The sequence below is a fragment of the Pinus tabuliformis genome, chromosome 4_2 (assembly GCF_031772625.1).
Source record: "Pinus tabuliformis cultivar Carrire ecotype Pingquan chromosome 4_2, CPIR1, whole genome shotgun sequence".
Lineage (NCBI taxonomy): Eukaryota > Viridiplantae > Streptophyta > Pinopsida > Pinales > Pinaceae > Pinus > Pinus tabuliformis.
The window spans coordinates 751,288,709-751,308,801 of NC_142304.1; positions in this window are offsets into that span (position 1 = coordinate 751,288,709).

A 20,093-nucleotide genomic window follows, 5' to 3' on the forward strand; every position below is an offset into this window, starting at 1 on the left:
AATTATTGGATGATACAAATGACAAGACCTCATTTCAATATATATGAGTCTAAGGGGTCATAATATAATCAAAGTTGGCATAACAATAATAATGTAAGGGAACGATAATAACAATAGTGGGCTTCTATGGGGCACAATAATAACAATATGGGGACTACATGGGCACAAAAGTATAATAAGGGGGTTGTACTAATAACAGTAAGGGGTTTCACTAGTAGTATAGGGACCTAACAATATTTTATATTAGTATATGATGGAAACAATCTAATGGGTGTTGTTGTTGGAAATAAGGTACAAATGTAAGTCAAAACCATAAGAAACGATGGAAGAAGCCTCAAATCCACCTCTTGGGGAATGAGAAGGGATTTATGTGGAATTGGGAGGAGAGAATACTTCTCTAAAAAATCAATCTATAGATATTGTGAGAATTTTACAACAAGAATTAGCCAATATTAGAACCAATCGTCAATAGTTGCTAAAGGCTTGTAAGGAACAAGAAAAGCTGATAAGAAACTTGACTGAAAATTCAAGTCATAAACCTAGGGAGGCAGAGAGTGGTGGAGATAATATAGACCCCATAAAGAAAAAAAGTGTTGAGTAAGAAACATAAAATCATGAATATAGGAATGAATATGATAATGTACCTTCAAGTCTATGAGAATGATAGTAATTTGAAGGCTAGGCTGGCCATTTATCTCTTATAGGGGAAAGTTTCTCCCTAGTGGGAGTAAGCCAAAATAGTGCACATTCTGGAGGAGAAGGTAGTTTCATGGGAGGAATTCCATAAACAATTCAAGTCTAAATATTTAAATCAAAGATATTGTGATGATATGGAAAATGAAGTCCATGATTTGAGGTTGCAACAACTAAAACTAAATATGAATGAATTCATTGTGAAATTGAGCAATTTATTATGTTATGTCCCCTACATAAGGGAAGAGAAGGCCAAATCACAAATATTTTTAAAATTCTTAACAGCCTCTAAGAGAGAAGGATTGAGTTAAAAAATCCTAAAATAAGCAACAAAGAATTGAGAAAGGCATGATTGTGTTATCAAAAGTTCAAAAATATTTGGGATGGCTAGAAATCCTATAAAAACAAGGATACAAAAAACTGCATATCAGAATATTTTTGGAAGGGATCACCAACAAAAAAAATCACCATAGGTAATCGAACCCACCTTTCTCAATATAAAACTGGGCAAAGACCAATGGAGTTGAATAATAAAAGCATAAATTGGGTTAAGTAAAGATAACATATGAAGCGTTGGGGATGTGGGGAACCTTACCTATTGAGAGAATTTCCACATAACGCAACATATCGTTTGAATATACAATTTGTGCATAAAACAACAATAATAAATGATACTACAAGAAAAATCCCAAAGATAGGTGTAACATTAGAAGATAGACAATCAGACCACCAATCCACCATGATCGAGATTGAAGTTAAAATATTGAACCATCATGTGTCTATACTAATTGATATAGGGGAAATATTAGCTATATTTGTCACTAGATAGTGGAAAAATGCAATTTAAAGGGTGAAAAAATTAGTAATGCAAGATTAGTACAACTAGAAACAGGCCCAAAATGGAAAGTAATCACTAATGTGACAGAATGTCCTATAAATTTAAATGGTTATCCAATTTAAGTAAACTTAAATATACTTCGCTTAGGTTTGTATGATTTATTGATAGGTATGGATTGGCTAGAAAAACAGAGATTTGTGGTAAACTGTTTAAACGAGATAGTGATTTGTGACAATGAAGAAGGAATAATACAACTAATAAAAGTCATACCAAAAGCTATTTCATTAAGACAAATTTCAACTTTGCAGTATAAAGGTCTTCCTGGTTTCTCAGTGAAATTGAATTTGATATAAGGCATATTAAGGGGAAAGAAAATAAATTGGTAGATGCTTTAAGTACAAATGTAAATTCACTAATGAAAAATTCCTGGCTTCTTAGTGAAATTGAATTTGATATAAGGCATATTAATGTTAGCCTCTCTCATAAAACAATAATAAATCCAAAAATAAATTAATTAATTAAATATTCCAAGTTAGGAATTTGTGCCTAACTCTTGGGTTGTTCCTCTAAGATAGGAGTTAGTTTAGCTAACTCCTATATTGGTGTGTGTCTGGTGAGAAATTATCTCAACCAAAGGAGAAATTATCTCAACCAAAAGTGTCTAAGATAGCACGCACTATCTTGAGAACATTATCTCTCATCTATTTATTTGTAACACTATATTCAATTATTTTAATGTATGAATGAAAGTGAGAGAGAAGCATGAGGCTTCAGCCTTTTTCCGCCAATATTTTGTCTCTGATTTTTATATGTGTTTTTCTGTAATCTGTTTGGAGTTTATCTCATTTTCAATTTGTGGTATCAGAGCGATTTCGGTTCTTAGGTCCTGTTAAGCAAAGCGCATGCAACGTAGGGATATGTCGATCTTGTGTGGATCATATCAGTGTGAAGATTTTTGGTTCTGTTGTGATGAGTTCCAATGGTGAAGACTTGGATTGTGCATATGGCAGATCAATCTTTGACGTGGAGTAACCGAGAAGCGTAGAACAATAGATCTGCGTGGAATGTAAGTCGTAAAACTATCGTTCATCAGACTCTGGGAGAAACTCTTGCATGAGTAGTTTTGTGAAACCGGTTTGTGGAGAAGGGACCAGTCGGGTTAGATTTATCTATAAAGGACTCACTTTTAGTCTGCGGCAAAACATTCGACCTCCATTCAAACTGCATTATCCCATGGATTCCCCAACCCGAGTAGACTCTGTCTGTGTGTATTGGTGACTGTAGTATTCAGCCAGTGAGCACATTGGATAGAGTAGCAGAGAAGGATAGGAAACAGTTCTATTTGTTTTTTTCCTTACAGATTTGACTGCGAAGATTCTGAGCGCGGCACTCCGAAAATCTGTAAGTGTCGGTGACTGGCTTTATGAACAGAGACAAGCAGTTGCTGCACAGGTACCTAAGGATCCTCCTGTCAATACTACAATACCTGTAGTAGTTCTTGTTCCATATCTTCATAATCTTTTGCAGCAAACTATCTCCCAGCAAGAGAAAATTGTTAATTTGATGACAAGCGTATATCAATCCTGGTCAGCGATCAAGAAAATGGTCTGCACAAATCAGAAATGGCATCAATGAGTCTGCAGTTGAGACAACAACAGAAAGAGAGCGATTATTACTAGCAAAAATAGTGGAACTGCAATCCAAGATCATAAGTTTAACAGAGGAACTGCATGGAGTCAGACTAAAATCTACTCAGTTACAGTGGCAGTTGAGTTTTGTTTCCAGTCGGGAGGAAGAAGATAGGATTCAAAAAGAGCGAAAAGAAAAAGTAGACACATGATTCATTTGCAAATTCTTCATATTCCTGCCATTTGTGAAGGAAGCTAAGGTTGTAGGTCTGTGTTGAAGATATGGATACAATGGTCCACTAAAAATGTTTCACTTCTTAGTGGTGTTTTAACTCTGTATTACCCTTCATTATTTGGTAAACATGAATGGACCAGAAAGTAGAGCACCATGCACAGGAGCCTATGTTTGCATTTATATCAGCTAGGCAGTAATGATGGCTTTATACATCAAGATAGCCAAGCATTTACCTTATGGAATGGTGTGGCTACTGTAGCGTCCTGAGCGTTTGTTTGTACACTGCGCCAGCGTGGAATATGGTTAAGTGATATTTCAACATGTGATAAATTATTTTTTATGTTTGGGAGTAATAAGGTGATAAATTGTGATTTTTAGGAGAGATAAGGAGTGAATAAAATCATTTATTTGTAATAGAGAGATACGTGAATGTTTTTTTCCAGAAGGCTAAGTCACTAGTTATTTAGTTCTTGAAGACAAGTTATTACAAAAGTGGATTCTCTTTACTTGAGAAGTCTCAATGATGATGTTGTAAAGATAAAGTGCTGATGTGCTTAATGATTAATAAAGACATTTTTTTTGTGTGGTGCTTGTGTCCTAGATCCGCCCAAAATTGAATAAGGGGATCTTAGGTACACGAAGAGTGTGTTGCTGATGGTGCATGCTTCATGTTGTTGCTTATGATTCGTGTCTAATTTTGACACATAAATGATCTCATTTAACACACATAAAGTTCAATGCAAGCAAGCACAACACTTGTAACAAAATAGCTGCAAGGAAGGATAATTAAGCTCCACACATACAACAAATAATCAAAGTTTTCAACATCGGCATTCTACCTCAACAAACAATTTCACTCAATACAATCAAGTTCATGAATCTGCAAACTCCAGCGTTTCAAAGCAAAGTCTACATCACTACATTCAAGTTAATGAATCTGTAAAATTCAACGTTTCAAAGCACAGTCTACATCAACATTATTGAACTTGTAATCAAACTCAAATTACATTGAATTGTAAGGGTGCATTCTCGGTTGAAACCGACACCCAAGCCTTGAATTGAGTCAAATTGAATTCATTGTAGTGAGTCATTAAAATCATTGTAATCTTTTCTGGGTGCATTTTCGAGAGTGTTCGACACCCTTCCTTTAAAGCACAATCAAGTGAGTCCATGAGTTTTAACTCCAAATGAAAAAAACAACAAGTTCGCATCTCCTGCAAGCGAGCATGAGTATTCATTCAAGAAATTTGCCTCAAAATAGTACAAAGTTCAAACTTTCAAGCGAGCCAGAGTGAAGATCATTGCAGCAACCATCAAAGCAACCAAACAAGTTCAACTCTAACACCAATCAAGCAAGTTGAGATCGACATCAAGTGAGCGTGGCTATTCATTCAAGTGAGTGTGAAGTCATCAAGTAAGGCAAGTGAGCGTTCACACAAACGCAATCATCATCAAGCGAGCGTGAATTCCAATGTTTAAGTAAGAAAGTTCTACAACTCCAGCAAGTGTTCTCAGCAAGTACAATAAGCAACAAATCAAGCGAGCGTGCCATTCAAGTCCCATAGCAAGGGAGCCTGTCATCCAAGTAACAAAATCAAGTGCAACAGTTCAAAGCACGAAATCTACGACAAGAAAGCCTGATTTCAATTTCAGATGGCGCAACATAGTCAGTTGTTAAATATTCTTCATAGTTTGATCATCTCCAGTGATGAAGACATGGTGCACATCAGAAAAGAAACTCTTGCTGATCTTTCACGGCATCTACAACAAACACATGAAACAATTGAGTTCCTTCAACTAGATTCGCAACTACAAAGAGATGAGCTGCAACAGAAGAGTGCTTCTTCCAAGTCATTCAACCATACAGATGAAGATAAAGATGTTGATTCCAAACCACTCATCCAAACAACTTCAAGTGTCGAAGTTGTTCAGGATCAAATTCAAATTTCTTCCAAACCCATCATCAAGCCCTGGGAAGAAATTCAAAATAACAATAATCGAAGAGGCTTAGGATATGTCACTGATGACACCAACTTACATATCCCAGATTATTCCAAGCCAATTAAGTTCATGAGTGCAGGATTTCTTGAACAACTCACCTCAGAAGGTTCTGAGAAAATTGCAGACAAACAAAATTGCACACAACCTGAAGTTCATGTCCAACTGAAATGCTCTCATTGTCAAAGAGCCGGTCATATGGAAGATCAGTGTTTTGATCTCCATCCGTGTTGCCATTGTGGCAAGCCCAATCATTCCTCAGAAAAATGTCGCAACCAACAATAATCAGCCAGATTGAAGATACATTATGAATGGATCGATCCTTGGGAATGGTCATCCATAGTCAAATGGTTATCTCAGTTCTACAACCAACTACAATCACACATAGTGCAGTCAGCAGTGAACCGATGATGGTACTCTCATGCAGTTGAATGAGGGAGTACGACAGTGAAACTCTCCTACACCTGAAGGGGGGGAGTTCAAATATATTTTGGATAAGATTTTCTCTCCTTTCAGCTGACAAAGGGGGGAAAATGTCAATGAAATTGACAAGTGGTTGTCAGAGTGAAAGTCTGGACAACATCGGCATAGTAGCTAGTGGGCATCTTTATCAGCTAGTGGACATTTGTCATCAGCAGTGAGCATCAGCAAATTCGCCAGTGGACGATCGACAGCCAAAGCAGCAGTGAGCAGCTTTCATCATAGCAAAAGCAACATTGAGTTGTTTTTCGACATCTTCAGCCAGTGGACAATTATCATCAACAAACACGCCAGTGGGCGTTCATCAAGTTGTGTCAGTGGAGACCAGATGCTATTTTCAAACAAAGCACAGTTGGATCCTTTTGCGGCTTGGCACATGATGGAGTTGTCAAGCGTCCTTCTGATATGAATCAGTCATGCAGCTGACTCAGTCTCTTCATATTGCAGTTTCTTCAGCATCTAGATTTGGCGGTTTTTTCAGGAAATGTTTTTGAGGATCAACATGATAACTTGAAAGATGGTTCCTCTTTCTTATTTTGGATTTATCATTGAAGGGGGGAATGTTAGCCTCTCTCATAAAACAATAATAAATCCAAGAATAAATTAATTAATTAAATATTCCAAGTTAGGAATTTGTGCCTAACTCTTGTGTTGTTCCTCTAAGATAGGAGTTAGTTTAGCTAAATCCTATATTGGTGTGTGTCTGGTGAGAAATTATCTCAACCAAAAGTGTCTAAGATAGCACGCACTATCTTGAGAACATTATCTCTCATCTATTTATTTGTAACACTATATTCAATTATTTTAATGTATGAATGAAAGTGAGAGAGAAGCATGAGGCTTCAGCCTTTTTCCGCCAATATTTTGTCTCTGATTTTTATATGTGTTTTTCTGTAATCTGTTTGGAGTTTATCTCATTTTCAATTAAGGGGAAAGAAAATAAATTGGTAGATGCTTTAAGTAAAAACGTAAACTCACTAATGAAAAATTCTGTTAGCAGTACTAAAATAATTTTTTTTCAGGATATTAGGAATTCAATATAGGAAGATGAAATTTATCAGAAAATTCAAGAAAATTACAGAAAACAAAAGTCCTTGTTTATGTAGAGAATTCAACAAAACTATCCACCTATAAAAATAGACTTTACATCCTGAATGAAAATGTTTCGAAACAACTTGTCTTAAATGAGCATCACAAGAAACTGTATTCATGACATCCAAGGTACCAAAAAATGATCTCAACACTAAGTAAAGTATTTTATTGGCTTGGTATGAAGAAATAAGTGGTATAATATATATCTAACTATCTAGACTGTTAGTAGGTGAAGGTAGAAAACCAACACCTAACTGAATTATTAAACCCGCTACCCATTCTAGAGTGGAAATGGCAAGTCATCTCTCCAGACTTTATTAGAAGACTACCAAGAACAAAAAGGAAACATGACTCCATTATGGTAGTTGTAGAAAAACTAAGCAAGACAACACATTTTATATTTGTATATTCTACATTTTCAATAGCAAAGATTTCATACATCCTTATCCGGGAATTTTTTTGGTTGCATGAGATACCGAAAATGGTAATAACGCTAAATTCAGCTTCAACCTTTGGAAAACCTTGTTTGGAGGAATGAGGACCTAGCTTAATTTGAGTACTACTTATAACCACTAAACTGACAGAAAAATGGAAGGAGCCAATCGGATTTTGGAGGACATGTTAAGAATTTATGTCATAGACAAACCTACTAATTGGAAAGATTTCCGACATCCAACAAAATTTTCTTATAACAATACTTATTACTGTTATACAAAAATGAGCCTTTTTTAAGCTGCATATGTGAGGAAATGTCATAAACCTCTTAGTTGGAGTCGGTGAGAAGATAGGTTAATCCTAGGACCGGATAAAGTACAAGAAAATGAGTAAGAGGTGAAAACAATCAGAAATCTAAAAACTGAACAGGATAGACAAAAAAGTTATGTTGATCAAAATTGAACAAACATGGAATTTAGTAGGAGAACATGTGGAACGAAATGCTAAACCAAGGAAGAGCACACTCACATAAAATATATTTACAGGATAAAAAAATCCATAGGAAAATGAATCTATGGTTAAGAATATTGTAATATGTAATGTATATATGTTTAACTTATACAAATTTTTTTTTTAATAATTTAAAACAAAATTATAATTTAGATAACTTCTATAGAAAAAAAATGAATATTAGTAAGGTAATATGTGTCATGATGCAAGAATTTTGATACATATCATGGGTCAACATTTAGTTTATATGGATAGCTAGTTATATTAGTATGAAATTATAAAATATTGATAATGTATCTAATACTTTCACCTTACAAAATATATAATTATGTTGTTAGCCTTGCATTTTGGAAAAGTGCATTGAAAATTTTAGTTTAACTATAATTATCATTAACTTACTTTTAGGTGAATAGGGAGATTTAATTTCCACTTATTATTTTAAAGAAGTTATAGTAATAAATCAAAAATTAAGATTTATTTTAAAAATAATTATGTCAATTTACCCTTCATGAGTGGCCACACTTATTCATCCTTCTTCCATTCATCCCTTACATCGTTTATCCAATCTGGTTGGATAAATGAGTGGCCACACTTATTCATCCTTCTTCCATTCATCCCTTACATCGTTTATCCAATCTGGTTGGATAATAGCAATAGCACAAAACAATGCTTCCACATCCTCATCCTTTATTGAGACTGCATTTGCAACAACATTATTCCCTTTTTTGTAGATGATTTCAAAGTCATAACCCAACATATTTGTCACCCATTTTTTTGTTCTTCTAAAGAAATCTTTGTTCTAAAAAGTATTTTAGACTATCATGATCCACTTTTACCTCGAAGTTTCTTCCCATTAGGTAAGGTCACCATTTCTTAAGTGCATGTAGTATTGCCAATATTTTCTTTTCATAAATATCTTTCTTTAGATGTAGCCGTAAAAATACTGAATCGCCTACATCAAACCTTCTTTTGTTGCAATGTTGATCTACCTGTTGTTTCATTCAACTCTGCACCAAAGTGGTGTTATCCTTTAAAATTTGGAGAACTTGTTGTTGATGCTCAATGTGATATTTCACGGCTTGAATATTATTCTTATTGATATATCCTTCTATCTTGAGAGTTTGACGAGTGGCAATTTCTTCCAATGCACTACAAGATATGGTCAGATTCATTTCCTGATGCTCGATGTGATCTTTCACATCTTGAACATTTTCCTTCTTGATATGTCCTGCTATCTTGATAGTTTGAGGAGTGGTAAATCCAGCCAATGCATTACAAGATATGGTCGGATTCATTTCTTCTTTCTCGATGTGATCTTTCACTTCTTCAACATTTTTCTTCTTCATATGTCCTTCTATCTTGAGAGTTTAAGGAGTGGTAATTTTTCCAATGCTTTACAAGATATAGTTAGATTCATTTCTTCTTTATTTGGGGTTGGTTCCTGGTGTATATCATCTTCTTTTGACGCTTCTCGATCCATTTCTTCCTCCTGTTCACAATCAATGTAAAGTAATTTCTTCTCAGCACACTTGTGACCTTTAATGTATTTGTTATCAAAATTATAACAAAGTCGTTTTTCTCTTTTTTCTTCCAATTGTTGTGGTGTCAACCTTGTTGGTTGTTGAAGGCTAGGAGAAACAATACTTCCATATTTATAGTTGTGAGGGGTACTCTTCCTTGTTTCCATAATTTTTCTTTCCACTTTTCTTGCCAACCTTAATGCCTTCTCTAATGAATCAAGTTCACAAAGATCAACCCCACGTTGAATGTTATCCTTTAAATTCCCTATGGGGACATCAATCCTTTAATTCTCTGGAATATCATTTTCCCTTATATTCAATTTTTGAAATTCCTCAATGTGTTCTAACCTTGAACACTTTTGTTTGAGATTTATCAATTGTCTAAAGAAATTGTTTCTCTTTCTATCCTCATAATGTGCAATGATTTCCTCTGTGAAAATTGAACACGTAACAAGTGGTTTATGAGAACAAATCCCTTTATACCATTAAAGTTGATCAGGTTCTAAATATGAAAATGAAATATATACCTTTTGTAATAGTTTCACCTCATGTGGATCGAAATATTTCTCCATGTGTAGTGTCCAATTCACTGGATCCTTGCCATGAAACTTCCTCATATCATCTTTTCTTGATTTTAGGAGCTCGATCTTGAAACAACTGTAACTCTGTCATTTTGAATCTCTGAGTTCCAAAATTGTGACCTGTGGTAGCCCTCTGTGTCCTCTTTCCAATGCCACCAGTCTTATTGAAATTGGATTCTTCAAGAAAGAGTTATTCACAATCGCCCAAGATTATTTGATTATTTACCTTTTCAGAAGAGAGAACTTGTATGAACTGCCACGTACCAGTATCTTGACCTTTGGATCTAAAAACAATACGCAAAAAACTAGAATATATCCTCTTTTTGTAACTTTAGAAGAAATTTCAATATAATCCTCAGAGAGACAGTTATGATGATTGTCCCCAGGTCACCTGTTTGGGATGTAATTTGGGAGCATGTAGAAACCCTAAATTGTTTGGATTGCATCTCTACAAATATACTGAAATAAGATCTAAAATTCGGGCCAGAGCTTCCGCACTATTTCAGCTCAAATGGGTTTTAATTTTAGAGACTTGACAATCATAGAAGATAAGTTACATATATAATTCCATGATTACATGTTTGAGATTGAATTTTGGAGCTTGCAAAAACCCTAACTCCCTCAGATCCAATATCCGAAAATATAGTGAGACGAGATTTGAAGTTTAGACCTGAGGTTGAAAATGATTGCATCTACAATGGGTGTTATTTTATCTTCTGAAACATTGCAGGCCAAAATTTATAGTGAAAATTCCACAACATCCTGTCTCGAGCAGCGAAACCCTATAATCCAAAGCTTTGATACCAAATGTTATGAAACCAGCTCATAAAAACATAGAAAATAATGATAAACACCTTATAATTCAGCCTCTTCGAGGGGGAAGCCTCCTTTACATTACACAAATGAACAATTATTGGATGATACAAATGACAAGACCTCATTTCAATATATATGAGTCTAAGGGGTCATAATATAATCAAAGTTGGCATAACAATAATAATGTAAGGGAACGATAATAACAATAGTGGGCTTCTATGGGGCACAATAATAACAATATGGGGACTACATGGGCACAAAAGTATAATAAGGGGGTTGTACTAATAACAGTAAGGGGTTTCACTAGTAGTATAGGGACCTAACAATATTTTATATTAGTATATGATGGGAACAATCTAATGGGTGTTGTTGTTGGAAATAATTTACAAATGTAAGTCAAAACCATAAGAAACGATGGAAGAAGCCTCAAATCCACCTCTTGGGGAATGAGAAGGGATTTATGTGGAATTGGGAGGAGAGAATACTTCTCTAAAAAATCAATCTATAGATATTGTGAGAATTTTACAACAAGAATTAGCCAATATTAGAACCAATCGTCAATAGTTGCTAAAGGCTTGTAAGGAACAAGAAAAGCTGATAAGCAACTTGACTGAAAATTCAAGTCATAATCCTAGGGAGGCAGAGAGTGGTGGAGATAATATAGACCCCATAAAGAAAAAAAGTGTTGAGTAAGAAACATAAAATCATGAATATAGGAATGAATATGATAATGTACCTTCAAGTCTATGAGAATGATAGTAATTTGAAGGCTAGGCTGGCCATTTATCGCTTATAGGGGAAAGTTTCTCCCTAGTGGGAGTAAGCCAAAATAGTGCACATTCTGGAGGAGAAGGTAGTTTCATGGGAGGAATTCCGTAAACAATTCAAGTCTAAATATTTAAATCAAATATATTGTGACGATATGGAAAATGAAGTCCATGATTTGAGGTTGCAACAACTAAAACTAAATATGAATGAATTCATTGTGAAATTGAGCAATTTATTATGTTATGTCCCCTACATAAGGGAAGAGAAGGCCAAATCACAAACATTTTTAAAATTCTTAACAGCCTCTAAGAGAGAAGGATTGAGTTAAAAAATCCTAAAATAAGCAACAAAGAATTGAGAAAGGCATGATTGTGTTATCAAAAGTTCAAAAATATTTGGGATGGCTAAAAATCCTATAAAAACAAGGATACAAAAAACTGCATATCAGAATATTTTTGGAAGGGATCACAAACAAAAAAAATCACCATAGGTAATCGAACCCACCTTTCTCAATATAAAACTGGGCAAAGACCAATGGAGTTGAATAATAAAAGCTTAAATTGGGTTAAGTAAAGATAACATATGAAGCGTTGGGGATGTGGAGAACCTTACCTATTGAGAGAATTTCCACACAACGCAACATATCGTTTGAATATACAATTTGTGCATAAAACAACAATAATAAATGATACTACAAGAAAAATCCCAAAGATAGGTGTAACATTAGAAGATAGACAATCGGACAACCAATCCACCATGATCGAGATTGAAGTTAAAATATTGAACCATCTTGTGTCTATACTAATTGATATAGGGGAAATATTAGCTATATTTGTCACTAGATAGTGGAAAAATGCAATTTAAAGGGTGAAAAAATTAGTAATGCAAGATTAGTACAACTAGAAACAGGCCCAAAATGGAAAGTAATCACTAATGTGACAGAATGTCCAATAAATTTAAATGGTTATCCAATTTAAGTAAACTTAAATATACTTCGCTTAGGTTTGTATGATTTATTGATAGGTATGGATTGGCTAGAAAAACAGAGATTTGTGGTAAACTGTTTCAACGAGATAGTGATTTGTGACAATGAAGAAGGAATAATACAACTAATAAAAGTCATACCAAAAGCTATTTCATTAAGACAAATTTCAACTTTGCAGTATAAAGGTCTTCCTGGTTTCTCAGTGAAATTAAATTTGATATAAGGCATATTAAGGGGAAAGAAAATAAATTGGTAGATGCTTTAAGTACAAATGTAAATTCACTAATGAAAAATTCCTGGCTTCTTAGTGAAATTGAATTTGATATAAGGCATATTAATGTTAGCCTCTCTCATAAAACAATAATAAATCCAAAAATAAATAAATTAATTAAATATTCCAAGTTAGGAATTTGTGCCTAACTCTTGGGTTGTTCCTCTAAGATAGGAGTTAGTTTAGCTAACTCCTATAGTGGTGTGTGTCTGGTGAGAAATTATCTCAACCAAAGGAGAAATTATCTCAACCAAAAGTGTCTAAGATAGCACGCACTATCTTGAGAACATTATCTCTCATCTATTTATTTGTAACACTATATTCAATTATTTTAATGTATGAATGAAAGTGAGAGAGAAGCATGAGGCTTCAGCCTTTTTCCGCCAATATTTTGTCTTTGATTTTTATATGTGTTTTTCTGTAATCTTTTTGGAGTTTATCTCATTTTCAATTTGTGGTATCAGAGCGATTTCGGTTCTTAGGTCCTGTTAAGAAAATCGCATGCGGCATAGGGATATGTCGATCTTGTGTGGATCATATCAGTGTGAAGATTTTTGATTCTGTTGTGATGAGTTCCAATGGTGAAAGACTTCGATTGTGCATATGGCAGATCAATCTTTGACGTGGAGTAACCGAGAAGCGTAGAACAACAGATCTGCGTGGAACGTAAGTCGTAAAACTATCGTTCATCAGACTCTGGGAGAAACTGTTGCATGAGTGTTCTCGAGACGCTCTTGTTGATGACAAAAAAGAACTTGCAAAGGCAACAGTCGTTGTTCGAGGTCCTGCCCCAGTTATTAGTGATCCAGTTGACTCAGCAGCTTATGCAGTTGATTCTTATCTGTATTTTCAGAAGTGTTGGGGGCAGCCCCGCCCTTATAGTTTAGAGATCGAGATCGAGATAAAGACCCAGCTTATCTTAGTACCGAGGGGCAGATCAGGAGAGGCTAGCCTGTGGATTGCAGGAAGTTCTGTGGTGTGCTGGAAGTTCATATATGTTTTTCGGCGCCAATTAATGCACCCCAGGAAGTGAAGGTCAGGGTAACCGAATGCACCCAGGAAGTAGTTTTGTGAGACCGGTTTGTGGAGAAGGGACCCGTCGGGTTAGATTTATCTATAAAGGACTCACTTTGAGTCTGCGGCAAAACATTCGACCTGCATTCGAACTGCATTATCCCATGGATTCCCCAACCCGAGCAGACTCCGTCTGTGCGTATTGGTGACTGTAGTATTCAGCCAGCGAGCACATTGGATAGAGCAGCAGAGAAGGATAGGAAACAGTTCTATTTGTTTTTTTCCTTGCAGATTTGACTGCGAAGATTCTGAGCGCGGCACTCCGAAAATCTGCAAGTGTTGGTGACTGGCTTTATGAACAGAGACAAGCAGTTGCTGCACAGGTACCTAAGGATCCTCCTGTCGATACTACAATACCTGTAGCAGTTCTTGCTCCATATCTTCAGAATCTTTTGCAGCAAACTATCTCCCAGCAAGAGAAAATTGTTAATTTGATGACAAGCGTATATCAATCCTGGTCAGCAATCAGGAAAATGGTCTACACAAATCAGAAATGGCATCAATGAGTCTGCAGTTGAGACAGCAACAGAAAGAGAGCGACTATTACTAGCAAAAATAGCGGAACTGCAATCCAAGATCGTAAGTTTAACAGAGGAACTGCATGCAGTCAGACTAAAATCTACTCAGTTACAGTGGCAGTTGAGTTTTGTTTCCAGTCGGGAGGAAGAAGATAGGATTCAAAAAGAGCGAAAAGAAAAAGTAGACACCTGATTCATTTGCAAATTCTTCATATTCCTGCCATTTGTGAAGGAAGCTAAAGTTGTAGGGCTGTGTTGAAGATCTGGATACAATGGTCCACTAAAAATGTTTCACTTCTTAGTGGTGTTTTAACTCTGTATTACCCTTCATTATTTGGTAAACATGAATGGACCAGAAAGCAGAGCACCATGCACGGGAGCCTATGTTTGCATTTATATCAGCTAGGCAGTAATGATGGCTTTATACATCAAGATAGCCAAGCATTTACCTTATGGAATGGTGTGGCTACTGTAGCGTCCTGAGCGTTTTTTTGTACACTGCGCCAGCGTGGAATATGGTTAAGTGATATTTCAACATGTGATAAATTATTTTTTATGTTTGGGAGTAATAAGGTGATAAATTGTGATTTTTAGGAGAGATAAGGAGTGAATAAAATCATTTATTTGTAATAGAGAGATACGTGAATGTTTTTTTCCAGAAGGCTAAGTCACTAGTTATTTAGTTCTTGAAGACAAGTTATTTCAAAAGTGGATTCTCTTTACTTGAGAAGTCTCAATGATGATGTTGTAAAGATAAAGTGCTGATGTGCTTAATGATTAATAAAGACATTTTTTTTGTGTGGTGCTTGTGTCCTAGATCCGCCCAAAATTGAATAAGGGGATCTTAGGTACACGAAGAGTGTGTTGCTGATGGTGCATGCTTCATGTTGTTGTTTATGATTTGTGTCTAATTTTGACACATAAATGATCTCATTTAACACACATAAAGTTCAATGCAAGCAAGCACAACACTTGTAACAAAATAGCTGCAAGGAAGGATAATTAAGCTCCACACATACAACAAATAATCAAAGTTTTCAACATCGGCATTCTACCTCAACAAACAATTTCACTCAATACAATCAAGTTCATGAATCTGCAAACTCCAGCGTTTCAAAGCAAAGTCTACATCACTACATTCAAGTTAATGAATCTGTAAAATTCAACGTTTCAAAGCACAGTCTACATCAACATTATTGAACTTGTAATCAAACTCAAATTACATTGAATTGTAAGGGTGCATTCTCGGTTGAAACCGACACCCAAGCCTTGAATTGAGTCAAATTGAATTCATTGTAGTGAGTCATTAAAATCATTGTAATCTTTTTTGGGTGCATTTTCGACAGTGTTCGACACCCTTCCTTTAAAGCACAATCAAGTGAGTCCATGAGTTTTAACTCCAAATGAAACAAACAACAAGTTCACATCTCCTGCAAGCGAGCATGAGTATTCATTCAAGAAATTTGCCTCAAAATAGTACAAAGTTCAAACTTTCAAGCGAGCCAGAGTGAAGATCATTGCAGCAACCATCAAAGCAACCAAACAAGTTCAACTCTAACACCAATCAAGCAAGTTGAGATCGACATCAAGTGAGCGTGGCTATTCATTCAAGTGAGTGTGAAGTCATCAAGTAAGGAAAGTGAGCGTTCACACAAACACAATCATCATCAAGCGAGCGTGAATTCCAAAGTTTAAGCAAGAAAGTTCTACAACTCCAGCAAGTGTTCTCAGCAAGTACAATAAGCAACAAATCAAGCGAGCGTGCCATTCAAGTCCCATAGCAAGCGAGCCTGTCATCCAAGTAACAAAATCAAGTGCAACAGTTCAAAGCATGACATCTACGACAAGAAAGCCTGATTTCAATTTCAGATGGCGCAACATAGTCAGTTGTTAAATATTCTTCATAGTTTGATCATCTCCAGTGATGAAGACATGGTGCACATCAGCAAAGAAACTCTTGCTGATCTTTCACGGCATCTACAACAAACACATGAAACAATTGAGTTCCTTCAACTAGATTCACAACTACAAAGAGATGAGCTGCAACAGAAGAGTGCTTCTTCCAAGTCATTCAACCATACAGATGAAGATAAAGATGTTGATTCCAAACCACTCATCCAAACAACTTCAAGTGTCGAAGTTGTTGAGGATCAAATTCAAATTTCTTCCAAACCCATCATCAAGCCCTGGGAAGAAATTCAAAATAACAATAATCGAAGAGGCTTAGGATATGTCACTGATGACACCAACTTACATATCCCAGATTATTCCAAGCCAATTAAGTTCATGAGTGCAGGATTTCTTGAACAACTCACCTCAGAAGGTTCTGAGAAAATTGTAGACAAACAAAATTGCACGCAACCTGAAGTTCATGTCCAACTGAAATGCTCTCATTGTCAAATAGCCGGTCATATGGAAGATCAGTGTTTTGATCTCCATCCGTTTTTCCATTGTGGCAAGCCCAATCATTCCTCAGAAAAATGTCGCAACCAACAAAAATCAGCTAGATTGAAGATACATTATGAATGGATCGATCCTTGGGAATGGTCATCCATAGTCAAACGGTTATCTCAGTTCTACAACCGACTACAATCACACATAGTGCAGTCAGCAGTGAACCGATGATGGTACTCTCATGCAGTTGAATGAGGGAGTACGACAGTGAAACTCTCCTACACCTGAAGGGGGGGAGTTCAAATATATTTTCGATAAGATTGTCTCTCCTTTCAGCTGACAAAGGGGGGAAAATGTTAATGAAATTGACAAGTGGTTGTCAGACTGAAAGTCTGGACAACATCGTCGTAGTAGCTAGTGGGCATCTTCATCAGCTAGTGGACATTTGTCATCAGCAGTGAGCATTAACAAATTCGCCAGTGGACGATCGACAGCCAAAGCAGCAGTGAGTAGCTTTCATCATAGCAAAAGCAACATTGAGTTGTTTTTCAACATCTTCAGCCAGTGGGCAATTATCATCAACAAACACGCCAGTGGGCGTTCATCAAGTTGTGTCAGTGGAGACCAGATGCTGTTTTCAAACAAAGGACAATTGGATCCTTTTGCGTCTTGGCACATGATGGAGTTGTCAAGCGTCCTTCTGATATGAATCAGTCATGCAGCTGACTCAGTCTCTTCATATTGCAGTTTCTTCAGCATCTAGATTTGGCAGTTTTTTCAGGCAATGTTTTTGAGGATCAACATGATAACTTGAAAGATGGTTCCTCGTTCTTATTTTGGATTTATCATTGAAGGGGGGAATGTTAGCCTCTCTCATAAAACAATAATAAATCCAAAAATAAATAAATTAATTAAATATTCCAAGTTAGGAATTTGTGCCTAACTCTTGTGTTGTTCCTCTAAGATAGGAGTTAGTTTAGCTAACTCCTATATTGGTGTGTGTCTGGTGAGAAATTATCTCAACCAAAAGTGTCTAAAATAGCACGCACTATCTTGAGAAAATTATCTCTCATCTATTTATTTGTAACACTATATTCAATTATTTTAATGTATGAATGAAAGTGAGAGAGAAGCATGAGGCTTCAACCTTTTTCCGCCAATATTTTGTCTCTGATTTTTATATGTGTTTTTCTGTAATCTGTTTGGAGTTTATCTCATTTTCAATTAAGGGGAAAGAAAATAAATTGGTAGATGCTTTAAGTAAAAATGTAAACTCACTAATGAAAAATTCTGTTAGCAGTACTAAAATAATTTTTTTTCATGATATTAGGAATTCAATATAGGAAGATGAAATTTATCAGAAAATTCAAGAAAATTTCAGAAAACTAAAGTCCTTGTTTATGTAGAGAATTCAACAAAACTATTCACCTATAAAAATAGACTTTACATCCTGAATGAAAATGTTTCGAAACAAGTTGTCTTAAATGAGCATCACAAGAAACCGTATTCATGACATCCAAGGTACCAAAAAATGATCTCAACACTAAGTAAAGTATTTTATTGGCTTGGTATGAAGAAATAAGTGGTATAATATATATCTAACTATCTAGACTGTTAGTAGGTGAAGGTAGAAAACCAACACCTAACTGAATTATTAAACCCGCTACCCATTCTAGAGTGGAAATGGCAAGTCATCTCTCCAGACTTTATTAGAAGACTACCAAGAACAAAAAGGAAACATGACTCCATTATGGTAGTTGTAGAAAAACTAAGCAAGACAACACATTTTATATTTGTATATTCTACATTTTGAATAGCAAAGATTTCATACATCCTTATCTGGGAATTTTTTTGGTTGCATGAGATACCAAAAATGGTAATAACGCTAAATTCAGCTTCAACCTTTGGAAAGCCTTGTTTGGAGGAATGGGGACCTAGCTTAATTTGAGTACTACTTATAACCACTAAACTGACAGAAAAATGGAAGGAGCCAATCGGATTTTGGAGGACATGTTAAGAATTTATGTCATAGAAAAACCTACTAATTGGAAAGATTTCCGACATCCAACAAAATTTTCTTATAAGAATACTCATTACTGTTATACAAAAATGAGCCTTTTTTAAGCTGCATATGTGAGGAAATGTCATAAACCTCTTAGTTGGAGTCGGTGAGAAGATAGGTTAATCCTAGGACCGGATAAAGTACAAGAAAATGAGTAAGAGGTGAAAACAATCAGAAATCTAAAAACTGAACAGGATAGACCAAAAAGTTATGTTGATCAAAATTGAACAAACATGGAATTTAGTAGGAGAACATGTGGAACGAAATGTTAAACCAAGGAAGAGCACACTCACATAAAATATATTTATAGGATAAAAAAATCCATAGCAAAATGAATCTATGGTTAAGAATATTGTAATATGTAATGTATATATGTTTAACTTATACAATAATTTTTTTTAATAATTTAAAACAAAATTATAATTTAGATAACTTTTATAGAAAAAAAAATGAATATTAGTAAGGTAATATGTGTCATGATGCAAGAATTTTGATACATATCATGGGTCAACATTTAGTTTATATGGATAGCTAGTTATATTAGTATGAAATTATAAAATATTGATAATGTATCTAATACTTTCACCTTACAAAATATATAATTATGTTGTTAGCCTTGCATTTTGGAAAAGTGCATTGAAAATTTTAGTTTAACTATAATTATCATTAACTTACTTTTAGGTGAATAGGGAGATTTAATTTCCACTTATTATTTTAAAGAAGTTATAGTAATAAATCAAAAATTAAGATTTATTTTAAAAATAATTATGTCAATTTATTATTTTAATAACTAAATTCCTTATTTAAAATTAAATTTCAATGAACCAATATCATGGGAGTTATGATTTAAGTTAGTTGTATTGATAATATTATATGAAAATTTATTTATAAATTAAATCTGCATAATAATATTACGAATTATAATTAATCATATATATATAGATATATATATATATATTTATACTTAATATCATCATTCGCACCTATCCATATTTAAACAAGGGGAGCTGCAAGGCATCGAGTCCCTGCGTGAAGTTGAGCCTGTCTATTACGCACTACAATGTAGAGGAAAACACATATCAATATATAGTCAATGGCATAAAACAATGAACTGAGTTTTTAAGAAGCAAAACTGAGTTTTTAAGAAGCAAGTTGAGCCTGTCTATTACGCACTACAAAGTAGAGGAAAACACAT